The sequence below is a fragment of the Natator depressus genome, chromosome 2, assembly GCF_965152275.1.
Source record: "Natator depressus isolate rNatDep1 chromosome 2, rNatDep2.hap1, whole genome shotgun sequence".
NCBI classification, from domain to species: domain Eukaryota; kingdom Metazoa; phylum Chordata; order Testudines; family Cheloniidae; genus Natator; species Natator depressus.
Genome location: NC_134235.1, coordinates 127,297,225 through 127,319,478, shown reverse-complemented (window position 1 = coordinate 127,319,478; position 22,254 = coordinate 127,297,225). Strand labels below are relative to the sequence as shown.

The 22,254-nt window shown below is 39.4% G+C and overlaps 1 protein-coding gene across 3 annotated transcripts in view; it reads right to left on the bottom strand.

The window, feature by feature from the left end:
• The window catches only part of CDH12 (cadherin 12), an 822,829-nt gene that overhangs the window by 294,157 nt on the left and 506,418 nt on the right, over nt 1-22,254 (bottom strand). For 2 of the 3 annotated variants that reach the window (XM_074944993.1, XM_074944992.1), the window contains exon 3: nt 3,106-3,249. The exons of the other annotated variant lie outside the window; for it this stretch is intronic. The gene's annotated coding sequence lies outside the window, so the exon portion shown is untranslated. The remainder of the gene's footprint in view (nt 1-3,105; nt 3,250-22,254) is intronic. 3 annotated transcript variants of the gene reach the window in all.

Genomic DNA, 22,254 nt, shown 5'->3' with positions numbered 1-22,254 from the left:
CCCTGAGAGCCGCTCTCTCATTAGTCCTGAGCCTTGACATGGTCTGTGGGCTCAGAGAAGAGAAGCTGCTGGAACTCGGTGCCCCATAGCATCTCCAACATAGTCTTATTTCTCTTTTCTCATGTCCATCTAAAATTATATAGTTACCCTTTTCTCTTTTCCTTCCCTGGCATGAAATTGTTAACTTTAGCCATTAACAAGGATTTCCTTTTTTTCACACTATCATCACAATTGGATCAGAAGTGTGCCTTGTTGCTCTATGATAGGTATTGTTAGGTCTGTCTGTGGATAGATCTCATTGCTTTTACCTCTGTGTTATTTTAACCTCACTGGTTGTCAAGCTTCCTTTAAAGAAGCCCCAGGTATGAAAGTGTTAGTATCATATACTAATTTCAACAGAGATGAGCTAGATAGCAAGCTCTATCTTATGTCAGTAGTAATGAAAGTCGGCTTGAGGCAAAGATTTGAACACTCGCCTCATTCAAAGACCTAGAAAGAACTGAAATAGAGCTGAAACCTATATATAACATTTAACGTTACTTGCTATGGTCTTATGGTCACAACAAAGGCCCCAAAGGCAGGAGACCTGGGCTCTATTCCCAGCTTCGCCACTGGCTTCTTACATGACAACAGATGTGTTTCAGTTTCTCTATGTACTGTGTTTAATGGGAATAATTATACTCTCCTTCATCCCTGATATGACATTGAAAGATTAATGCTTATAAATTGCTTTGAAATCCTCAGATAGATGGCTACTCAAAACAATTAGTATTGTCTTTTATTTTTTCATAATGTGAAGAAGATTGTATGGGTGGAATCTGCAGGTGTTTGGAGAAACATCCTTATATATGATCCTTAAGCCAGCATATTAAAAAGGGCTCTTCACTTAAAAACAGAAGGTGCATCTGGATTTGGTTTGGTTTTTAAATACTCTAATAACTGAACTCCAAGGGCATATGGGTTTAGAGAGCCACAGACGTGATGAAACAAAATGTGATGCTTTTTTTTAAAATCTATTTCAATGTCTTTGATGGAAATAGAACAAAACACATCATGTCAAACACTGTTTATAGTTAGCCCTTGCGAAAGACCAGACGGGAAGTTGTTGCTGTTTGCATGTGAACACACAAATCAGCAGCTGTATAAGGAATGCTTATTCTCAAAGCTAGGGAACATTTCCCTGTAGAGTAATAGGGTGTTTTCTTTTGATTAAATTTTTGGATGGATGTTTTGACTCATGTATATTAATACTAATTATGTTGAGGAGCTATTCATGAAACATAGTTCAGTGCAGATAGCTAGAGTAAGAGCTAGATTTATCCTAATAAATCTCCTCCCAGCCCTGGTCAAGACAAAGTATCCTCTCCGGGGAGAAGCAGCACATGCTTGAGTAAATATCTCTCCACTACTACAAGGGCTGAGAAATGGCCCAATGTGGCAAACCAAACTAGTTGTCAATGCCTGTACCTACCTCCAAAGGCAACTTCATTCCCAAGAATACAACAGTTACATGGTGACACCAGTCTCAGATACACTGCCTATGGAAATTAGTATTTTCAAGAATGAGACCATATTAACAGCCAATTAAGATTTGCAGGGCTTTCAGTACCTTCCCCAAAACCATACTTCAATTTCACATGTGCTTGCATTTATGAAGGTGGGATGGAAGAAAAGAAACTTTTCACCAGCTCCAGCCATGAAAATCTGATGGGATAAGCAGTAAACTTGCAGATAACTGAAATTTTCCTGAACTCCTTTTGTTTCAGGGGGTGGGGAGGTGAAGAAAATCTCTCCAAAATTGTGTCTACATATTAATGTATGACAAAAAGCTATTAATGATATTGAAAATAATGGTAGCTGATAAATTATATATGAATATTTGATGCCTGCTGAAATGATTTTAATGATATTTACAACACTATTGGCTGAAATAAGGAAATGTAATCACACTTTTAAAAACTATCTAGGGGATATACATATGAAAGCAAGATATGCAATCAATTAACTTTCAATTGCTCTCACAGGGATTTTCTCTGTATTATGACAGATTTTTAAATGAACATTTTCTGTTCCCTTTTTTCTTCTTTTTATTGCCCTCCCAAGTAACATGCTCAATACAACAGAACTTACTTTGGGTCTCTTGCTGTGTTACAAAGTTTGGACAGTTTAACCAGCTCCTCACACCTAGCTCCTGACTTCATGGACATTAAGTATGGACTGAGCTGAGGCGATCAAATTCAACTCACTTTAGACACATTAGACTGGCAGGCTAACAGCAGTCACTGTAAACATCCCTGACTTTTTCTTAATAATACATTTAATCTTTCAAGACATCCTCTTTCACCTGTTCTCTGTCCTTTTTCAAATAAACATCTTAATCATCAGTTTATTTCTTTCTTTTAACATGGCATGCTGCTTCCATCACCCCATGAAAGATCAGTCCCCATCCTTTGAATCAAAACAATGATTCGTGTCAGACTACTTTTTTTGCTGAAAGCTATAGATTTAATTATCTGACCACTCACATAAGAAACAGCTCTCCTCCCCAGCCTAGCTGCTAGTCCTGCATTGGAAACTGTTCAAAAACATGTCAGATGCTTAGTATAATATCTCAGACTCCTCAATAGCATTGCTAACCTGGGAAGCTGCACACATATTCTCAACTCACATTTGAAATACCCCTTTCTCATTTAAATACTGGGGAACTTGGAAGGCTTTAGACCATGAGTTTCCACTTGAGCATGAACAAACCTCTTTAATCAAAATTAAGTTATCTGTGCCTTGCAGACTCCTTTAAATATATTAAGGGCAAAGAAGAAAGATAGTGTGTTTGCCCCCTTCTCTTCCCCACCCCTTCTTATGTCTAATTGTTTTTGCAAGATTCAGAAGACCATCTGATCAGAAATATTTCCAACAGTTCAAATCTAAAAATCTTATTCTCTTAAGACAATAGTTCCATTATGGGACACTTATCTCTAAACTAAGGCTTTTACTGACATAATAAATGGACTGTCTTGCTGCAGTGCAGAATGTCAGTTTACTCAGTTAGAACTTTCAATGCAGAAATTCAGCATGATGCAGTCCCCCAGATAAAGCAGCACTTACCTTAATTGAAATTCTTTTTCTGATAGAGCTGAGGCATCAGTCAAATCAGCAGTGATTTGGGGGCAATCTAAGTTTTCAATCAACACCCTCCAGGTAGCTGCATACTGTACTGCCTTTTTCCGTTTGTGTTCAACTCCTCACTGTCTAAAAGAGAGAGAGATAGATAAGCTGAAATCCTCAGAGGTTCCCAGTGAGTGAGAGAAAGAGTACCAAAGCAATGTTTCTTAACATGAGATTCTCAGCAAACGTGCTCAGGTCTGGAAGATCCTGTAACTGCTGTGACAGGCTCCTGTCATGTCCCGGGAGCCGTGGGATGATCATTGACCTGATTAGCACTGAACACTCCCCACACGCAGAGAAAGCACAGAGAGGATTGGTGAGTTGCAAGGGAATTGGGAAAGGCACTAGGGCCACTTGGGAATCTTTTCTCTTTCAGACTAATGGATATGCTGCAGCTGAGGCTGTAATTTATGAGGAGGTTATGCACAATGTTAACTATCTAAGGACTTAAACAAATGTGCTTTTGCATGCTGTTTCTGAAGGTGCATCATCGTTCTACATAAGGTACATCTGAGTAATTAGAGACTGATGTAACTGTTTTGTAATATGAGGCTCACTGTATATAATGTTCTGTAATCTTGGCAATAAAGTAGATTCATACACTTGCCTTTGACCTGGGAAAACAGAGCTCAGTTCCAGCCTAGCATAAATTAAATGAGTTTGATGGACTTGTATTAGCCCTCAGATTTGCCTATGTTAAAAAAAAAAAAAGCAGACTAGACATAGTAAATAATCATATTTGACAGCTTAAATAAAACAGATTAAGAATGCTGAATTATCCTTTCATTACAGAAGGGCCCCTTCAAAGAAGTAAAGTGCAGAAAGGCACATTCACTTCCACTAGAATAGTATAAGAAGCAAACATAATATAAAACAACTAAACTTTACAGGGCTTGATTTGCCTCCCACACCACTGTAAATCAGGAAAAAGTCCTTGGACTTTAGTTAGTATTGGTTAAAAACAACCTGGTTTAGAGAGGAAGTGAGGGCAGCTATACAAAATATATATCTATATATAACAAATGGAACAAAGAGGAGGATGATAGTAATGAATATAAATCAGAAGCTAGGAATGATAGGAAATTGATAAGGGAAAGAAAGGGACAGGAGAAATCTATGGCTAGCAGAGTAAAGGACACACACACATTAAAAAGAAGTTTTTAAAGTGTATTAGAAACAAAAAGAATCCTAACAGTGGAATTTGTCTATTACTAGATGGAAATGGTAGAATTATCAGTAATAATGCAGAAAAGGCAGAAGTGGTCAATAAATATTTCTGGTTTGCATTTGGGGGGGGGGGAAACAGATTATGCAGTCATGCATTATGCAGTTATGATGATAACTCTTTCGTCATTCGACTAGTACCACAGGAGGATACTAAAGAGCAGCTACAAAAGTCAGACTTTTTAAAATCAGCAAATCCAAATACCTTGAATCCAAGAGTTTTAGAAGAACTGGCTGACAAGCTCATAGACCACTAATACTGTTTTTCAATATGTCTTGGAACACTGACGATGTTCCAAGAAAGCTAATGTTGTTCCAATATTCAAAAAGGGTCAACGGGATGACCTGGGTAAGTATAACCATGTCAGTCTGACATCAGTCCTGGGAAAGACAATGCAACAGCTCACATGGGACTAGATTAATAAAGAATTAAAGAAGGGTAATACAAGTAATACCAATCAACATGGGTTTATGGAAATTAGATCCTGTCAAACTAACTAGATATCTTTTTTTGATGAGATTAGAAATTTGGTTGATAAAGGTAATAGTGTTGATATAATATACTTAGAGTTATGTAAGGTACTTGAATTAGTACCCCACAACATTTTGACTAAAAAACTAATGACATTAAATGGATTAAAAGCTGTCTAACTGATAGGTTTCAAAATATAATTGTAAATTACACTACACTATTTAACATTTTTATCAATTACCTAGAAGAGAACATAAAATCATCACTGATAAAGTTTGTAGGTGACACAAGAATTCAGGGAGCGGTAAATAATGAAGAGGACAGGTCACTGACATAGAGCAATCTGGATAGTACAATTTTTAATGTGGCTAATTGTAAATGTATGTAACTAGGAATAATGAATATAGGCTATAGTTACAGGATGGGGAATGATATCCTAAGAAGTAGTGATTCTGAAAAAGATTTTGGGATTGTAGGGGATAATCAGCAGAACATGTGGCCAAAAGGGCTATGCAATCCTTGGATGCATAAACAGGGGAATCTTGATTTGGAGTAGACAGGTTATTTTACCTCTGTATTTGGCACTAGTGTGACTGCTTCTGGGATACTGTGTTCAGTTCTGGTGTCCAAAATTCAAGAAGGATGTTGATAAACAGGAGACAGTTCAGAGAAGAGCCATGGAAATGATTAAACAATTAGATGACAGACCTTATAGTGATAGACTCAAAGAGCTTAATCTATTTAGCTGAACAAAGTGATGGTTATGGGAAGACTTGATTACAGTCTATAAGTACCTGCATGGGGAATAAATATGTAATACTGGGCTCTTTGCATACAAAGGTATAACATGATCTAATGTCTGGAAGTTGAAGCTAGACAAACTCTGACTGTAAATAATGCAAACATTTTTAACAATGAAGCTAATTAACCACTGGAACAATTTACCAATGGTCATGGTGGATTATCCATCATTCGCAATTTTAAAATCAAGACTGGATGGAATCATTTTCTGGAAGTTCTATGGCCTGTGTTATACAGGTGGTCAGAGTAGATGATCCCATTCATCTTCTGGCCTTGGAAATCTATGTATCTGTGAACATTTATGTTTTTTAATAGGTGGAAAACCAGTGTAAGGTGAATCAGGCCCATTATTGTATTGTTCTTAATACACAAAACTCGACTGGTATATTTAATAACACCAATTAAACAAAACTAGAATGCTGGACAGAAATTGCACAGATCGTGGTGGTCAGTCTCTTTGTTTCAGATATGAGAACTTTCATGATCACAGTCACCTGCTATGTGCCTGACCCTCGGATGCCCTATGTGGCACTAGTCAACTAACACAATTTCCCCCTGGGTGTTATCTTTGGAAGCCCTTGCTCACTAAAAAGAGAGGAGTTCAAAGAACATCTTCATTGGCACTGGCTGCCTGTTGAGGGAACACCATGTGGAAATAACTCTATGGATAAAGGAGGTCAGTATCATTATCTGGTAAATGTAAGCCTGGAATAGGAATTAAGTGTTCTGGAAAAGGGGTGCCCAGTGAAATGTTAAAATTTGAAACCACTAAAATATTTAAGTTAGTCATAATTAAAGACTGTGAGAAACTCCACTGGGACTTATTGTTAAGTTGGACAATTGGGCAGCCTAAATGTCATATGAAATTCATTGCTGACAAATGGAAAGCAATGCATATTAGAAGGGATAAATCTGAACCACTCATACAAATGCCTGAGATCTAAATTTTTTAGGGAGTCAGAGTACAGGTCACAAGACTGGAAGCCAGGAGATTTGGGTTCTATTCCTGCATCTGCCATTAACCTGGTATGTGGATAAGCTACTTCACCTTTCTCTGCCTCAGCCTCTGGTTTCTCATCTGTATTAAGGGGAAGTGTAATGTATCCTTCTTTGTACTAACTTTGAGATTTATGCATGACAAGCACTGAAGAAATGCTAAGTAGTAGTAGCAGTAAACTAACTATAACCACTCAAGAAAAAAGGTCCAATGGCAGCATTGTGAACAGCTCAATAAATTCATCTACTCGGTGCAGTTTTGTTCAAAAGAACAGACAGTGTATTTGGATGTATAAAGAATGGTATGAAAAATAATAGTGAACATTTTCTAATGTCATTATATAAAACCAGTGGCACACCTTCACTTGAGATACTGGGTTCAGTTCTGGTCACCCATCACAAAAAAAACAACAACAACAACAGTAGAAATAGAGCCTGGGGACAAAAATAATCAGAAGAGAGGAAAGACTTCCACAGAAGCAGAGCGTATAAATATATAGCATAATAAATGGTATAGATTAAAAAAAAGGTATTCCTTTTTACCCTTCTTTGTACTACAAAAACAATGGGACATTCAATGAAATTAAAGGCAACAATTATAGAAAGAGAAAAGGAAATTTTTTTTTACACAATCCATAATTAATCTTTGGAACTCATTGCCAAAAGGTATCATTGAGACAAAGAATTTAGCAGAACTCAAAAAAAGGATTAGACATGTATATGACTAGTGAAAAATATTGATATTAGCATTAAAATATATGAAGGATATAAGACCATAACGTAAGAATGGCCATACTGAGTCAGACCAGTGGTCCATCTAGCCTGTTACCTGAAATTGGACCACCTAGTATGCTTAGGGAGGACTAATGACCCACAAGTTTGGCAGAAAGCAGCACGTTTATTATACTGATAGCTAAGCTCAAAAGAAGTGGGGGATCACTCTCACACTCGAATACTCATGCTTCTAGGACAGGCACAGCACTGGAGATGTCAGGATCCTTCAAGGTAAGTGTCCCGCAGCGCAGCCATGGATGGTGCGATGAAGGTAAGTCTTCCCAAGGCACAATGGAATGCAATGTGGTGAACCACTGGCCAGGCGGTCCAGGCAAAGGGCCTTCACGGGAGGTACAAGCTTGTGAGTGCACTCCTGAGCACATGGCCCCTTCCCCTTTTAAGGACCTGTGACTAGAGATGACTTGGCCGAGTCTGGCTGGTCACGCTCCACCTCAGGCAGTGTCCATGCAGTGTCCATGCATTGGGTGTATGATCGCTGCCTAATTAGAGTCCCAGACACCTTGTCTGCCTGGGAGCTCTTCTGATCTTCCAGCTGTTCAACCAGCCCATTCATTCCACAAGCATTCCAGGAGGGAAGGGGAGGGAGGGAAAGCCACTTCACTGGTATTCAAAGAGGGAGAGGAGACAAAATGGGGTGGGGGGAAGCATAGCAGACCTTTTGAGCATACCCGTTATACAGACCATAGTCATATAGAGCATACAGATCACTGCTGCTCCTACAGCATAGCCCAATATCCTGTCTTCCAACAGTGCTAGAGCCAGCTGCTTCAGAGGGAATGAACAGAGAAGGGCAATTATTGAGCAATCATCCCCTGCTGTACAATCCCCACTTCTGGCCGTCAGAGGCTTAGGAACACTTGGAGCATTGTGTTGCATCCCTGACCATCTCAGCTACTAGCCGTTGCGAGACCTATTCTCCATGAAGTTATTTAATTCTTTTTTTAACCCAGTTATACTTTAGTCCTTCACAACATCCTGTGGTAGCAACTTCCACAGTTTAACGGTGCACTGTGTGAAGAAGTACTTCCTTATATTTGTTTTAAACCTGCTGCCTATAAATTTCATGGGGTGACCCCTAGTTCTTGTGTTATGTGAAGTTAAATACCCTCATGCTTAAGGGTATAAGCCAATTATTAACAAAGAGGAGTTAGGGAAAAACAAATTCCCCTTTGGGCAAGTGATTCCATAATTCCTGATTACAAGATTTATTGCACTTTTTTCTGAAGCATCTGATATTGGCCACAGTCAGAGGCAGAACGCCAGAGTGGCTGGACCACTGGTCTGGCTCAGTACGATAATTCCCTAATTCCCATTTCAGATACCCCGTTGTTGACTTTTAGTAGCAACCAGGGCCAGCTCCAGGCACCAGCGAAGGAAGCAGGTGCCTGGGGTGACCACTAGGAAGGGGCGGCACTCCGTGCGTTACTGGGGCGGCACGTCCGGGTCCTCGGCAGCAATTCAGCAGTGGGTCCTTCGTTCCCTCTCTTCCTTTTTCAGTGGCACTTCGGTGGCAGCTCAATCGGGTTTTTCTTTTCTTTTTTTGTTCTTCGCCGCTTGGGGCGGCAAAAAAGCTGGAGCCGGCCCTGGTAGACACCATTATTGTCTTGGAAAATAGCTTGGCCTGCTACTATGCTTTAGTACTTTGATTTATTCATAGTAAAGCTTCAAAGCAACCCACTATATCACTGTTCAGGTTACAGAACTCACAGTCAGAGGCTATTAGGTACTCATGTTTCATTAATAATTACTTTGATTATTATGGCTACAACATTTCATCAGATAAGTGGTAAATTTTGATGAATATCCTTAAGACAGACATTTGTTTGGATGGGAAGAGCAAATGTGATGTCAAAATAAATACAGCAATGATGGGCTGGCGTGGTGGGAGTGTACTGCACTTCCACTTGGGAAACCTATTTTCAATTTGCAGATGTCTCCTTCCTTCTCAGCTAAGAGGGGTGAGGAGTATGATGGAGGGGGCATACTAAACACTTGACAGGATGCTGAAGGCCTCAGGCCATGCTTTCAGCTGTTTAAGGAGCAACGCAGATGGATTCCAAAGTGGGTATTGTCTAGTCCATCTTAGCTAGAAGGATGGTGACCACGTGTCACCTGAAGGAGTGACCCAAGATAAAAGTAAAACAAACAAAACAAAACAATTTTAGTCAACAAGAGCTTTTCCTAAAGGGTTAATGTTAATCAGAAAATAAAAAGAAAATATCCTCTGGCTTGTATTTCAAGCCAGTCCTGTAACCCGTGGATGTGGAGCCCTCCCTTTTCAAGGGTATTCCTCTCATTTTATCTTCCAAGCAGCCATTCTTTTAGCCTTTCCCTGTGAAGGAGAGGGCAACTGTAAACTGGGATTAACATCTTGTTCACTTGGGCCTGCAACAGCATGCTAAAGTGAAGTAACCTCAGGGCTTAATAGGAGAAATGGGGAGGGGGAACGGGGACTTTCACCTCCCCAGAGGAAAACATAACCATAACAAACCTATTTGATGTGTTGAAAATACTTCCCAATAAACTTCCCAAGCATTACTGAAGACAAACAATCTTCATACTCTTGGGGAATTCAGCACCCAAACTTTTCCAGGAGAGTTGGGAGCAGCCTGGCTGGCTAGCTGTCAGCAACATCTGAAAACTCCTCTTGCTGGTACTTTGGACTCAGGGGACTAAATGCCTAATCCTATTCATATTAACATCAACACAAAGCTCCAGTTGACTTCAATAGTACAGGATTAAGCCCCACAACCTCAGTGAGCATAAAACCACATAGCTGCATTGACATCAGTGGAGCTACACATTTTACTCTAGATGAGGATCTGACCCTAGGACTGCGGCAACTTCTTATGAGATAGTACCATATATTCTGCTGGACTCCATACATCAGCACCCCTTACGTCCAAGCAAAGTGTTCTAGTTTTTGATGTAGCCCATTTTACAGCTCCTTTTCAAACTGCCTGGATTTCATGATGTACAACAACCATGGGAAGCTTCTTTTGTATTTAGCAGCACTGTCAGCATGAACATTCAGCACTTTAATTCATCTCCTTGTCCAACAAGCTGTTGAGGTTAAGTTAAAGTTGCCGAGTTGGAAGGGAGCATCTGGCTTCTAGCCACACTCAGTTGAAACTGTTTGACTCATCCACTTTTCCCTGCTGGTAGCTATAGGAATCTTGTTAACTCCAAAACACACTTGTCTTTATCTGCCTACTGCCCCTGAACACAATCCAGGAACAATCCTCACTAACATCCTTCTTTACCTCGGCCAGGCTTCTGAAGATAAGGGTAGTAGTACAAACAATTGCTCCAAGACATATAAAAGTATTTTATTTCATGAAATGCAGGATTTGAATTGAGCTGGCACATGTTTGCTAAGCAGGGTGATGTACTGAACCATACCAATTCTGATGCCCTTGCTTTAATTCCCTGGGGGCTGGCCCACAATGTTGGGGACCTCCAGATGGAAGAGACAGGCCAGGGGTTTTAGAAAAGTTCCAGGAGCTGCATGGAGAGAACACTTTGCAGATGCTAAAGCATAAAACCTCAGGGTAGGACAGATCTCGAAGTGAAGCTGATGTTGGAAGGCAAATTGTGGCTGCAACATCCAGTGCTCCAGGTTGAGTCAGGTTTTGGAGCACAGTCAATGAGAGGACACTCAAGAGAAACAGGGAAGCATTTAAGGAATAGGGAGTGAGGGGAAAAGAAGGATGGAGGGACTGGAGCAGGGGGGCTGGAATAATTTGTATAGTCTGGGTGCTGAGAGCCATTGAACCAACTTGTAAACCCTGAAAACAATGGAAACCAATTCAAAAAGTAGAAATGGGGAGAGAAGGACCCAATAAGAGAAAGAAAGTCGAGGGAGAGAAGGCGTCATCAGGAAAGGATGGAGGAAAAAAAAGACTGATGGGATGCAGTATTGGGAGGCTGTAAAAGAGGAAAAGATGGAAGAAGAGATAAGAATGGGACAGAAAAATATAGTAAGAAGGAGATACACAAAAACGTCATCCCTGAAGAAAGAGAAAATGATGAAGATAAAAGTGGGCAACAAAACTTGAAAAAGAAAAGCACACACTGTTATAGGTAGAAAATATTGTGGGTGTGTGGGGAGGAGATTAATTATTCATGTAGTTACATTGCTTTTATTGTATTTCCTTGGCAGAAAATCAGGAGTAGAAAGGAGGAAGGGCTGGTGGATGTAGGAAACCTTTTGGTCAACTGAAGCTGGGAAGGAGCGCTGAGAACCTAAAGGCAGCAAATATTTTGTGTGTGGGATGGGGGAAGTGTATTACCAAAATTCTTATTTCTCCAGGTCAGACACAGAGGGATTGGACAAACAACAATGGATACAATATAAAGAAAAATAAAAATGAAGATCTCCCTATTGGGCTAGGGATAAAACCTTCCCTAGCTAATAGCACTTACTCCTTTTCAGACTAAAGTGGGTTGCTATTGCGTTAGGTTCAATTTTATTTTTGTTATGGAAAACTCATCCAACTGTGCATCATAAAAGATTTTTACAGTGCTGGTTCAAAGCATCAATTAAATGCCAGATAGTGACAAAACCAATACGAACAATGGATAATTATTTGACTATGTTACATGCCTAGAGTACTACTTACAGCAGGATATTATAGAAGGCAGCTTTGGTGAAACATAGTATCCTTTTTTCTAGGGAGAGAAAGCCTTTTATACAGGAACTCACTGTTCGCCAGTGGAATGCACCCTCTGCAGGACAGGTGGAATGTTGTGTCTTATGAGGCGGGGGAGAGGACAGAAATTTCTGGCAGGTAACTCATGTAAGAGGGATTCCTTGCTCCCTTGCATGAGTGTGAAGTCTAAGTTGCAATTTACTCCTAGGATTCTCCTAGGCATTTTTATAGGTAAAGCCATCTCTGCTACTTTCTGAGAATAATACATTAAATCAAACACATTTTAAGGGCCACATTTTCAGTCATAAACTATAATGCCAGTACATTTTTTCAGAGGATCATGTCTGGGGAAGGGAGAGCACCTCTCCCTGACTTAAGGGCAGGAATATTTCAGATATTGTTTGGTGTGTGTAAAGAATCAAACCACTACTGGATAACAGATTCAAAACCTCAAGTACAGCAAACTTCCAAACAAATAAATATTGTACAGTGGTGCTCCGTGGCAGTAGGTATTTTTCATCCTTCCAACCTTTTCTCACTTCCAACCCTCAACAATTTTCTTTTGTATCGTAAGGTGTCTTTTCTTCCCTCAGACTCATTTTATATAATCTCTCATCATTTATTTATTTTTTCCTCTAAAACCCTCGGCTGTCTTTTTTCAAGACACTTTTTTTTATCATTCTGGTGTTTTCTTTTCCCATCTTGTTCACCTGTCTAATCTGCTTTCTGTCCGAATCTCTCCTCATCCCTTTTTTCTCCACCATTCGCCCTTCCTGCAATTTCCTCTGCCCCCATAAACACCCCTTAGTCTTTTACTCCCAAGGATTCTTTCCCCTGGTCTTTCTCTGTCTTGGGTGGAAGCTGTGTGGAGGAGAGGCAGGGGAGAGATCTGTGCAGCACTCATTCCACGGGTATGCAGCACCCCTTACTGAGGAAGAAGAAGAAGTTTGGCAAGATGCGTTCTCACTCCCTTGGCTCCTTTTCAGCACTCCCTCAGCTCCTCTTCAGCAGGACCTAACCAACAGAAACTGGTACATTTGTCGGTTGCTGAAATGGGCTGGACTTTTCTCTGTTAGTCTGACTGTGAAGCTCTATGCACCTGTATCTCTGTCTCCTCATTCAACCCATTAAAATTGATTTCTCTCTCAGAGCGACAATAGCTCTCCAGCTAGAAAGAGCAGCTTACTTCTGTATAGCAAGTAAACAGAGGAGACAGTATATCCTGTTGTGTTATTTTGTTTTGAATTACAGGGGACAAGGCAGATGAACTGATGGGTTGATGGGAACATTGGCCACAAGCTGAGTTGTCCGTTAGCTTCTACACACCCTCTTAAAGCTTTGCAGTGGCTGGCCAGTATCTAGCTCACTTCCAGCTGTCAGAATACTCACATTGTAACATTGAGGGTGGTGCTGGAAAAGGAGATAAGGCAGAGATCTCCTTCTAAGCGGCCTGAATAGTGCAGAATTTTCAGAGCCTTTAAGGAGACAGAATCCAGATGATTACAATATGATGGCCTCTGTGAGCCCCCATGCAAGCCATTACTTCTACAATGGCTACACCCCCTTCAAGAATGTAATAGGCTGTGGGACTCTCATCTTGGATTTTACAGCTCCCTTATGGTATCCTCTGATGCCAAGGAACCATGAAGTTATCAATCTGGGTAACTAAAGACAGCAACTGTTCAGTGATGCCTGAGTCTGTGTAGTTTTATTTTTGTTAATCTTGCTTATCTTCATCTCCCACATTAATCCCCTTAAATCTGTCCTTTTTCAAAAAGTGTCATCTAGAAGCACCCCCACTAGGTAGCTGTTTATGCTGCTTTGATTAGGTTTCTGTCCTCTCTCATCCTCCTGCACAAATCCCCAATCTGTTCCTGTAACTGATGCCTACCCCCATTATCCTACTGCTTCCCTACACTGGAAGGAAGGTCTATACTGGAGGCACCAAGTGATCTTCAACAGAAGTAAATTCCAACCCAAACCCAGGTCGCCAAGCATTTGCCATCATTTGGTAATTAGACTAAGGGGTAAGACGGTACCTATAGATGAAAAATCTTTTTCCAATTTCTCCTCTCCACAAACATGGTTTCCAGTAGGACCTATACATTTATTAATAGAAATGCCACATTGTGACAGGCCATTGCGTGGGTGCGAGCTAAGGGAGGCAGGGAGTAGGCATGGAGTTTCCTTCACTTGTGAAGCCCATCAAAGGCCCTTAATTATAGGCAGCAGGTTTAAAAGAAACATAAGGAAGTGCTTCTTCACACAATGCATAGTTAACCTGTGGAACTCATTGCCATAGGGTGTTGTGAAGGCCAAACAAGTTAGGATAAGTTCATGGAGGATAGGTCCATCAATGGCTATTCGCCACAATGGTCAGAAATGCAACCCCAGTCTCTCAGTGTCCATAAACTTCTGACTGCCAGAAGCTAGGACTAGAAGGGAGGGGGTCGATCACTTGATAATTGACCTGTTCTGTTCATTCCCTTTGAAGCATCTGGCCACGGTCAACAGACAGGATACTGGCCTGGATGAACCATTGGTCTAACCCCCTTATGGCTGTTCTTATGTTCTGAAGGCCCTGTCACAGTTGCAGTCCCTTCACAGACTGCTTACCCTCAGTGTGCCTTTAAGGAGTGTACACAGAGGAAGCGGGCAAGGTATGTAGGACTTCAATCTCTGTCCACAATGGCCTAAGGAACAAGCTGCATCACCATAACAGATGGTACAGGGCGTGCAGCCCTTCTTCACGTTGGGACTGCGCTTCCATGAGGCACAATCCCTCCCCAATCTTCCTTCAGGGTGACATGGTTTCACCTCACCCAAGACCAGGGTGAGTAGATAAATACCACAATTTGGTTGTGCCTTATGGAATGCTCCAGCTGCAAAAAACAAATTATAATAATGATACCTTCTTCTGAACAAGCATTATCATTAAGTGATGATATCCAAATTGGGCCATTAGCCTCTCTTTCCCCTTGTCCTGGCCACTGAAGAATGAAAGATACTTTAATTATAGCACTATGGAATTACCTCCAACCGGGGGAGGGGGGGAATAGAACATAATCAGAATACAATGTACAGACTCGAGAATATTATTTTAAAATATGTATTTCTAGTATCTCTCACAGTTGCACTTGCATTTGGAATGAAGCACTACATTTAAAATACATATATGGGGATCAGATTAAAAACAAAAACTTTTACTCAAAGCCACATTTGAGAATGTATTGGCCTTGTTCCCCCCTTCACTGGGCCACATTTTTTCTCTCTTTGCTTTATAGATACTGCGTGGTATGAAATGAAATCTTCTAAGGACAGGATTCATATTATATTAAAAATTACAGATCAGGAATATAAGCTGTAATGAGCATGTATGCCTGAATAAACAATGTCACCCATACCATATAAGTACTGGTAGTGGTGCTTAGTGGCTGCACTGAGACTCAGAAGACCTGGGTTCTGTTCCCAGTTCAGTTACTTGCTACTGGATGGCATTGGGAAAGTCATTTCCTGCTCCATGCCTCAGTTTCCCCATCTTTAAAATGAGGATTATGATGCTGACCTCCTTTGTAATATGCTTTAATATTTACTGATAAAAGCACTACGTAAAAGCTAGGTATTATTATTACTCATATTTTCCCATCTCCCAATGCAAGTATATTGTGCAGAGCTGCATTTAGCTAACATCCTATGAAAATCACAGGGGGTTTTTTTTGTTTTGTTTTTTTCTATTTTATTTTTAAAGAAAATTCACAGCAGTTTCATGGGTAAACTAGCACATTTCACTAAATCGGCACGGAATGCAGTCAGTGAAAAGTCAGGGCTGAATTTCTTTGTATAAAACTCACCTCCGAATCCCACCTGAACTGCTGAGATTTTTTAAACAGCAGAGAGGCTGAAGCAGGCTTCCCCACGCCCGGTCACATACTCAGTGTGGTTCATTGTGCACAACAGCGTCATACTGGAGGAGCAGTTTGAGGTTTCACATAAAACCGACAAGAAGCCCTCACGAACTGCTATCGTGTGCTTCAAGGTGCACTGGGCATGAGACCAGTCTGTGTGGATGCCTGCTTCTGCCACCCTGTTGCAGGAAAAATTGAAGTATTGAAGAATTTCACAACTTCCATTCAGTCTGCAAAATTGCGATTTTCACAGGGCCCTAATCAGTCTGAATCAGTAGAAACCCCAGTATCACTTATTTCCCCCTCCTATTTAAGAGGACACTTTTGAGAATAATAATTACACTACTTGGCCTTTATCTAGTGCTTTTAATCTTTAAAGTGCTTTTCAAATACTAACTCACTAATTAACCTTCACAACCCCTATTATTCCCATTTTACAGATGGGAAAGCTTTAGCAGAGAGGTTAAGTGACTTGCCTGAGGCCAAAAAGGGAATGGTGGAGGAAAGTAACAAAGGAAAATATGGATATAACTAGTAAGAAATGAAGGCAGATGGGACAATTATGGTGATTTTTGGCAAATAGTCCTGCATCTCCAGTGAGGAGTTTAATTTATCACTGGAGGCCAGGCAGTGGCAACTGTACTATGTATTATGAAGTTGCGCAGTATTCCAAAGCCTGAACAAATAAAAAAATGGAACTGACAAATTAAATGTATATTTAAAAAAAAAGCACACTTCTGCAACATTTGTAAACAAAATGTTATCTATTCTTAGGTATCAGCAGAATCTTAAAATACATCCTGAGCACAAATTTAGGTCAGGAAGTTGGAAAAGTCCTTCTAATTTATTTGACATTCCATGTGACATTGGGCTTCATTTCCTAGACATTGAATTAATTGAACACAAAAACTGCATAATATACTATGAAGACAACTTGTGCTATATGACTAGAACTTTTGTACCCAGATCCTGTCCCTCTTCAAGGGGTTCATCCAAAGTCACTGGGCTTTGGGTCAGATCTCAAGGCAGGTTGTGTGAAACCAAAGGCCTACAAAACAGTTTTCCAGAGGCAGAACCTCAAATAATAACCATTTAAAACTGCAGCTATTCCACTCAGATATTTTTTTCACAATCCACATTTCCCTTTAATTTAGACCACAGTGGGGTCTCCCTGCCTCCTAACTGATTGCCTCAAAAATCACTCGCTGCTCTACTAGAGAAACCCCAATTTAATAAGATGATTTTGAACTTATACCCCCAACACATTTTGGATAAATGGGGTTGGATTATTGTATGGGAATGTAAGCTGAGCCAGTCAGAACATTTGTGGTCACTAGGGCACTGGCCTGAGGTGTGCGAGACACAGGTTCGAATTCCTGCTCTGCCTGGTTTGGTGTGCTATGGTGTGAAAAACTCCATTCGCTGATTCAGGCAGAGAAGGGATTTGAACCTCTGTCTCTCCAGGGCCCTAACCACCAAGACACATGCATCTTCTTGAAAAGTTCAGCTTTCAAAGATTTTGTTTTCATTCCAATGCAGAATGATAATACATTTTGAAATCTCAAAATTGGCCATGAAATTCAATTGTTGTCCTCTAGATAGCTCTAAGAGCAGGTAGCCATACCATGTTTATAGGATCTATTCATGTAGGGATCAGTTCTGCCACCCTCACTCATGTGATTTAGTACCTTGCTCCAGAAGAAGCCATATTAAAATGAATTGATTGTGCAATCTCTTTATCATGAAAGTTGAACTTACAAATGTAGAATTATGTTAAAAAAAACTGCATTAAAAACAAAACAATGTAAAATTTTAGAGCCTACAAGTCCACTTAGTCCTACTTCTTATTCAGCCGATCACTCAGACAAACAAGTTTGTTTACATTAGCAGGAGATAATGCTGCCCACTTCTTGTTTACAATGTCATCTGATAGTGAGAACAGGCGTTCTCGTTGCACTGTTGTAGCTGACAGCACAAGATGTTTATATACCAGATGCGCTAAAGTTTCGTATGTCCCTTCATGCTTCAACCACCATTCTAGGGAACATGCTACCATGCTGATGATGGGTTCTGCTTGATAACAATCCAAAGCAGTGCGGACCAGTGCATGTTCATTTTCATTATCTGAGTCAGATGCAATCAGCAGAAGGTTGATTTTTGTTTTTTGGTGGTTCAGGTTCTGTAGTTTCCACATTGGAGTGTTGCTCTTTTAAGATTTCTGAAAGCATGTTCCACACCTCATCCCTCTCAGATTTTGGAAGGCACTTCAGATTCTTAAATCTTGGGTCAAGTGCTGTAACTATCTTTAGAAATCTCACATTGGTACCTTCTTTGCATTTTGTGAAATCTTCAGTGAAAGTGTTGCATTTTGTGAAATCTGCAGTGAAAGTGTTCTTAAAATGAACAACATGTGCTGAGTCATCGTCCGAGACTGCTATAACATGAAATACATGGCAGAATGCGGATCAAACAGAGCAGGGGACATACAATTCTCCCCGCAAGGAGTTCAGTCACAAATATAATTAACACATTATTTTTTTAACGAGCGTCATCAGCATGGAAGCACGTCCTCTGGAATGGTGATTAAAGCATGAAGGGGCATACAAACATAAATACCTTGCAATGCTGGCTACAAAAGTGACATAAAAATGCCTATTCTCACTTTCTGTTGACATTGCAAATAAGAAGAGGGCAGCATTATCTCCTGTAAATGTAAACAAACTTTTTTGTCTTAGCGATTGGCTGAATAAGAAGTAGGACTGAGTGGACTTGTTGGCGCCGAAGTTTTACATTGCTTTGTTTTTCAGTGCAGTTATGTAAAAAAAATCTAAATTTGTAAGTTGCACTTTCATGACAAAGAGATTGCTCTACAGTACTTGTATGAGGTGGATTGAAAAATACTATTTCTTTTGTTTATCATTTTTACAGTGCAAATATTTGTAAGCAAATAATATGCACTTTGATTTCAATTACAACACAGATTACAATATATATGAAAATGCAGAAAAAACATCCAAAATATTTATTAAATTTTAATTGGAATTCTATTGTTTAATGCTGCAATTAAAACTGCGATTAATCACGATTAATTTTTTGGAGTTAATCGTGTGAATTAACTGAAATTAATTGACAGCCCTAGTTATAATTTTTAGCCCAGTGGTTAAGGCACTGGAGAAATAAGGTCTATCTCAGCCCCTATGCCTTTAATATAATAAAAACTACTTATACGATAAGGTATTTTACAGTGTCATTTAGCAGTATTTGCATTAGCAAAACAATATCAGCACAAAAAGCCGTTTTGAAATATGAACTATCAATATGAAGTAACTGGAAAGAGTTTTGTTCTCTTGTGAAATTAGCTTTATGTTTTATGCATAAATTTATGAAATTTTGGAATGATTTGTCTCACAAGGTTGGTACTGACAACTTAATTGAGCTTCAGATCTACACCCAAAAAATCAGAATGTCATGCACTACAATGTGATTTATCTAGAGCTCAGTGGATAGCCTTTTATACAGGTGTTTGCTGGTTCTCAGACTTTGGTACCTGCAATTAAACAACCATATCAGCACATATTTAATTAAAATTTGTTAATATGATCTGAATGTTGCTGATGCCAACATTTTCAAGTATTGAAGGTTATTTTGAGCAAGGCATGAAAGTGTCACTATTATTTTTAGCATTCTTTATGTTTCCGTATGGTTTGGCTTTATACTCTTCTTCCAGAATACACTACATCATTATTTTGGATGCCTTTTTTATTACGTAATTAAAACTACACAAATGGAATAAAGTAAACTAGCTCTATCATAACTGGCATTTGCACAGCAGCACATTTGCAATCAGCTGAAAGTATATTTGTCCAATGTCATTAATGATATAAAAGATACAAATTACTTATTTATGATGAATATTAATAATAAAATATTAATTTCTTCAAGAAAATGCAGTATAAATAATAAATAATCCTGATCTCTTCATGACCAGAACACTAGGATTAGATTTCTCTAAAATTTAGAAAATATTTCTACATATAATCACATATGTGAAAAAGGATTCTCTGTCCTTGTAAGCAGTGGTGAAATACAAATCTCTGAACATTGCTTCCAGAACAACCTCTAAGTAAATATCTGCATTGGAACTTTATGTTAATTTTGAATTAACATACTGTACTGTACCTTAAAACCGAGGTGCACCTTCAAAATGAAAGTGTCACCATTTTTCACAGACAAAATTCTTGATTGACAAAAGAACCTCAAAGTCTAAAATCAGCAATAAAAGACAGGAAAGAGAACCTGAAGGAAGAAAGTCCAACAATACAAACACACATTAATCCTTGTATTATTACAGGCTCCAATTCAGGAAAACATTCCTTGACAGGAAAGCATTTAAGCATGCGCTCAACATTCAGCCTCTGCTTAAACCCAGTTGAAGTCAATACTTTCTTTAATTGGAGCCATTATTAGCAAAAGTGTTGTTAAGAAAATTAGCTAGAGATGAATCAGAACAAAACCCTGGATCTGAATATAGTTACAGATCCAGAGCCAGAGTTCTCAGGTTGAACACAACTCTAACATTAACTCAAATGTGCATATTCCAGAGAATCCCAATGAGCTTTACAACAGGCCCTGCTTCAGTTACTTGTGCATGTGGCCTTAAACTGATCTACTGACTTTGTATTCTCCTGCTTAATTCTTTTTCTTCCCCTATGTCTTCATCCAACCCATACTCTTTGCAACCTTCTTCCACTCTTGAATTAGTACCTTCTCCTAGGCTCCCCCAAAAGATAAACCACCTTTCTCTTCTCATGTCCCCCAAAATACCTCTCTCCTCCTTCAAATACCTTTTTCCAAAATATATTTGTTCCATATAGCTTTCCAATTATGACACCTGCACCCTTCAAACTCGTAATGTCATTTGCTTTATTACGTGCCTGAGCCATTTTGCCTGGTTCTTCATTAGAGGCTGATCCTCCAAACACTTAATACTAGGCATAGTTGCAATGACTTCAGTGGAATTGTGACTGGTAATAAGACACTACACCTGACAGTAAGTGTTTGCAAAGTCAAGCACACAGAACACTGGATTCTTAGAACCAAGATTATATCCCATTTTTGTACAATGCAAAGCACAGTGTCCATACTCAATCCATTATAAACAATTTAAACTCACATGTGGCAGGTTCTATCCTCAGTTCTACCAGTGCAACTCTACTGAAATTAAGACAGGCGAGAGCTGGATTTCGTTCTGTATATCCAGAGAACGCTTCACTCACACTTTACAGATGCTGTAAAGCATCTACTTCTTGGTGAAACCATGACAACTGTCTGAGGTGTTGTCTACCCTGAAAAAATAGGTACATTCTTAACTCAGGTTAGTTAACCTACATTAGTTAACTTGGGTTAAAATAGCAGTGAAGACATGGCAACTCAGCTTTTAACTCAGGTGAGCATCTCGCGTTCAGCCTCAGGCTCCCCAAGAGGCATTAACTCAAATTGATCACCTAACTAAAAGCTGAGTTGCCATGTCTTCATTTCTATTTTAACTTGAGTTAACTAGCCGAGTTAAGAACACACATTCTTCCCCCCCCTCCCCATGTAAAAATATACTCCCTGCATAAACACCAATCAACAATTTGGGCCACTACCTGAAGATATACAAATGACAAGTTAACAAAAATCTTCAAAACAAACAAAGGTGCCATATCATCAAGCATGTAACCAATAAGAAAAAAAAATGAGGCTAATTTGTATTCAGCATATTCTTTCATAGGTTGTTCCAGAAAAGTCAATGGGACTAGTCACAGGAGTAAGGGAGTTAACAGAAAAAAAAAATGTAGGTCCTGACCCTGAAAAACATATGCAAGTGAATATTGAATGTGAGCAGCAGCAAAGATATTAATGAAACTACTAATGTGTACTCAAATTGTGGCACACAATTTGCTTAAATTCTTCACAAAGTATAGCATTTTATTAGGTTAAAAGCTGCAAGAAATCAAAAATAATGTTTGAATCTGAAAATTACTATTTTCCTCTTGATAAAAAATCTATACGCAGCTGGGCACAGATTCTTCATAAAACTACACCTTGCATAGCTTTCTACATCAGCATAAAGTGAAAGGAAAATGTTACCATTCTACTGCAGTAGGCCTTTATTTCCGCTTTTCACTGCTGTAAATGACTACACACAATGCTGGGCAACTAAGAATCAGATTCTGTGTGTACAACAATGACTTAACCTGTG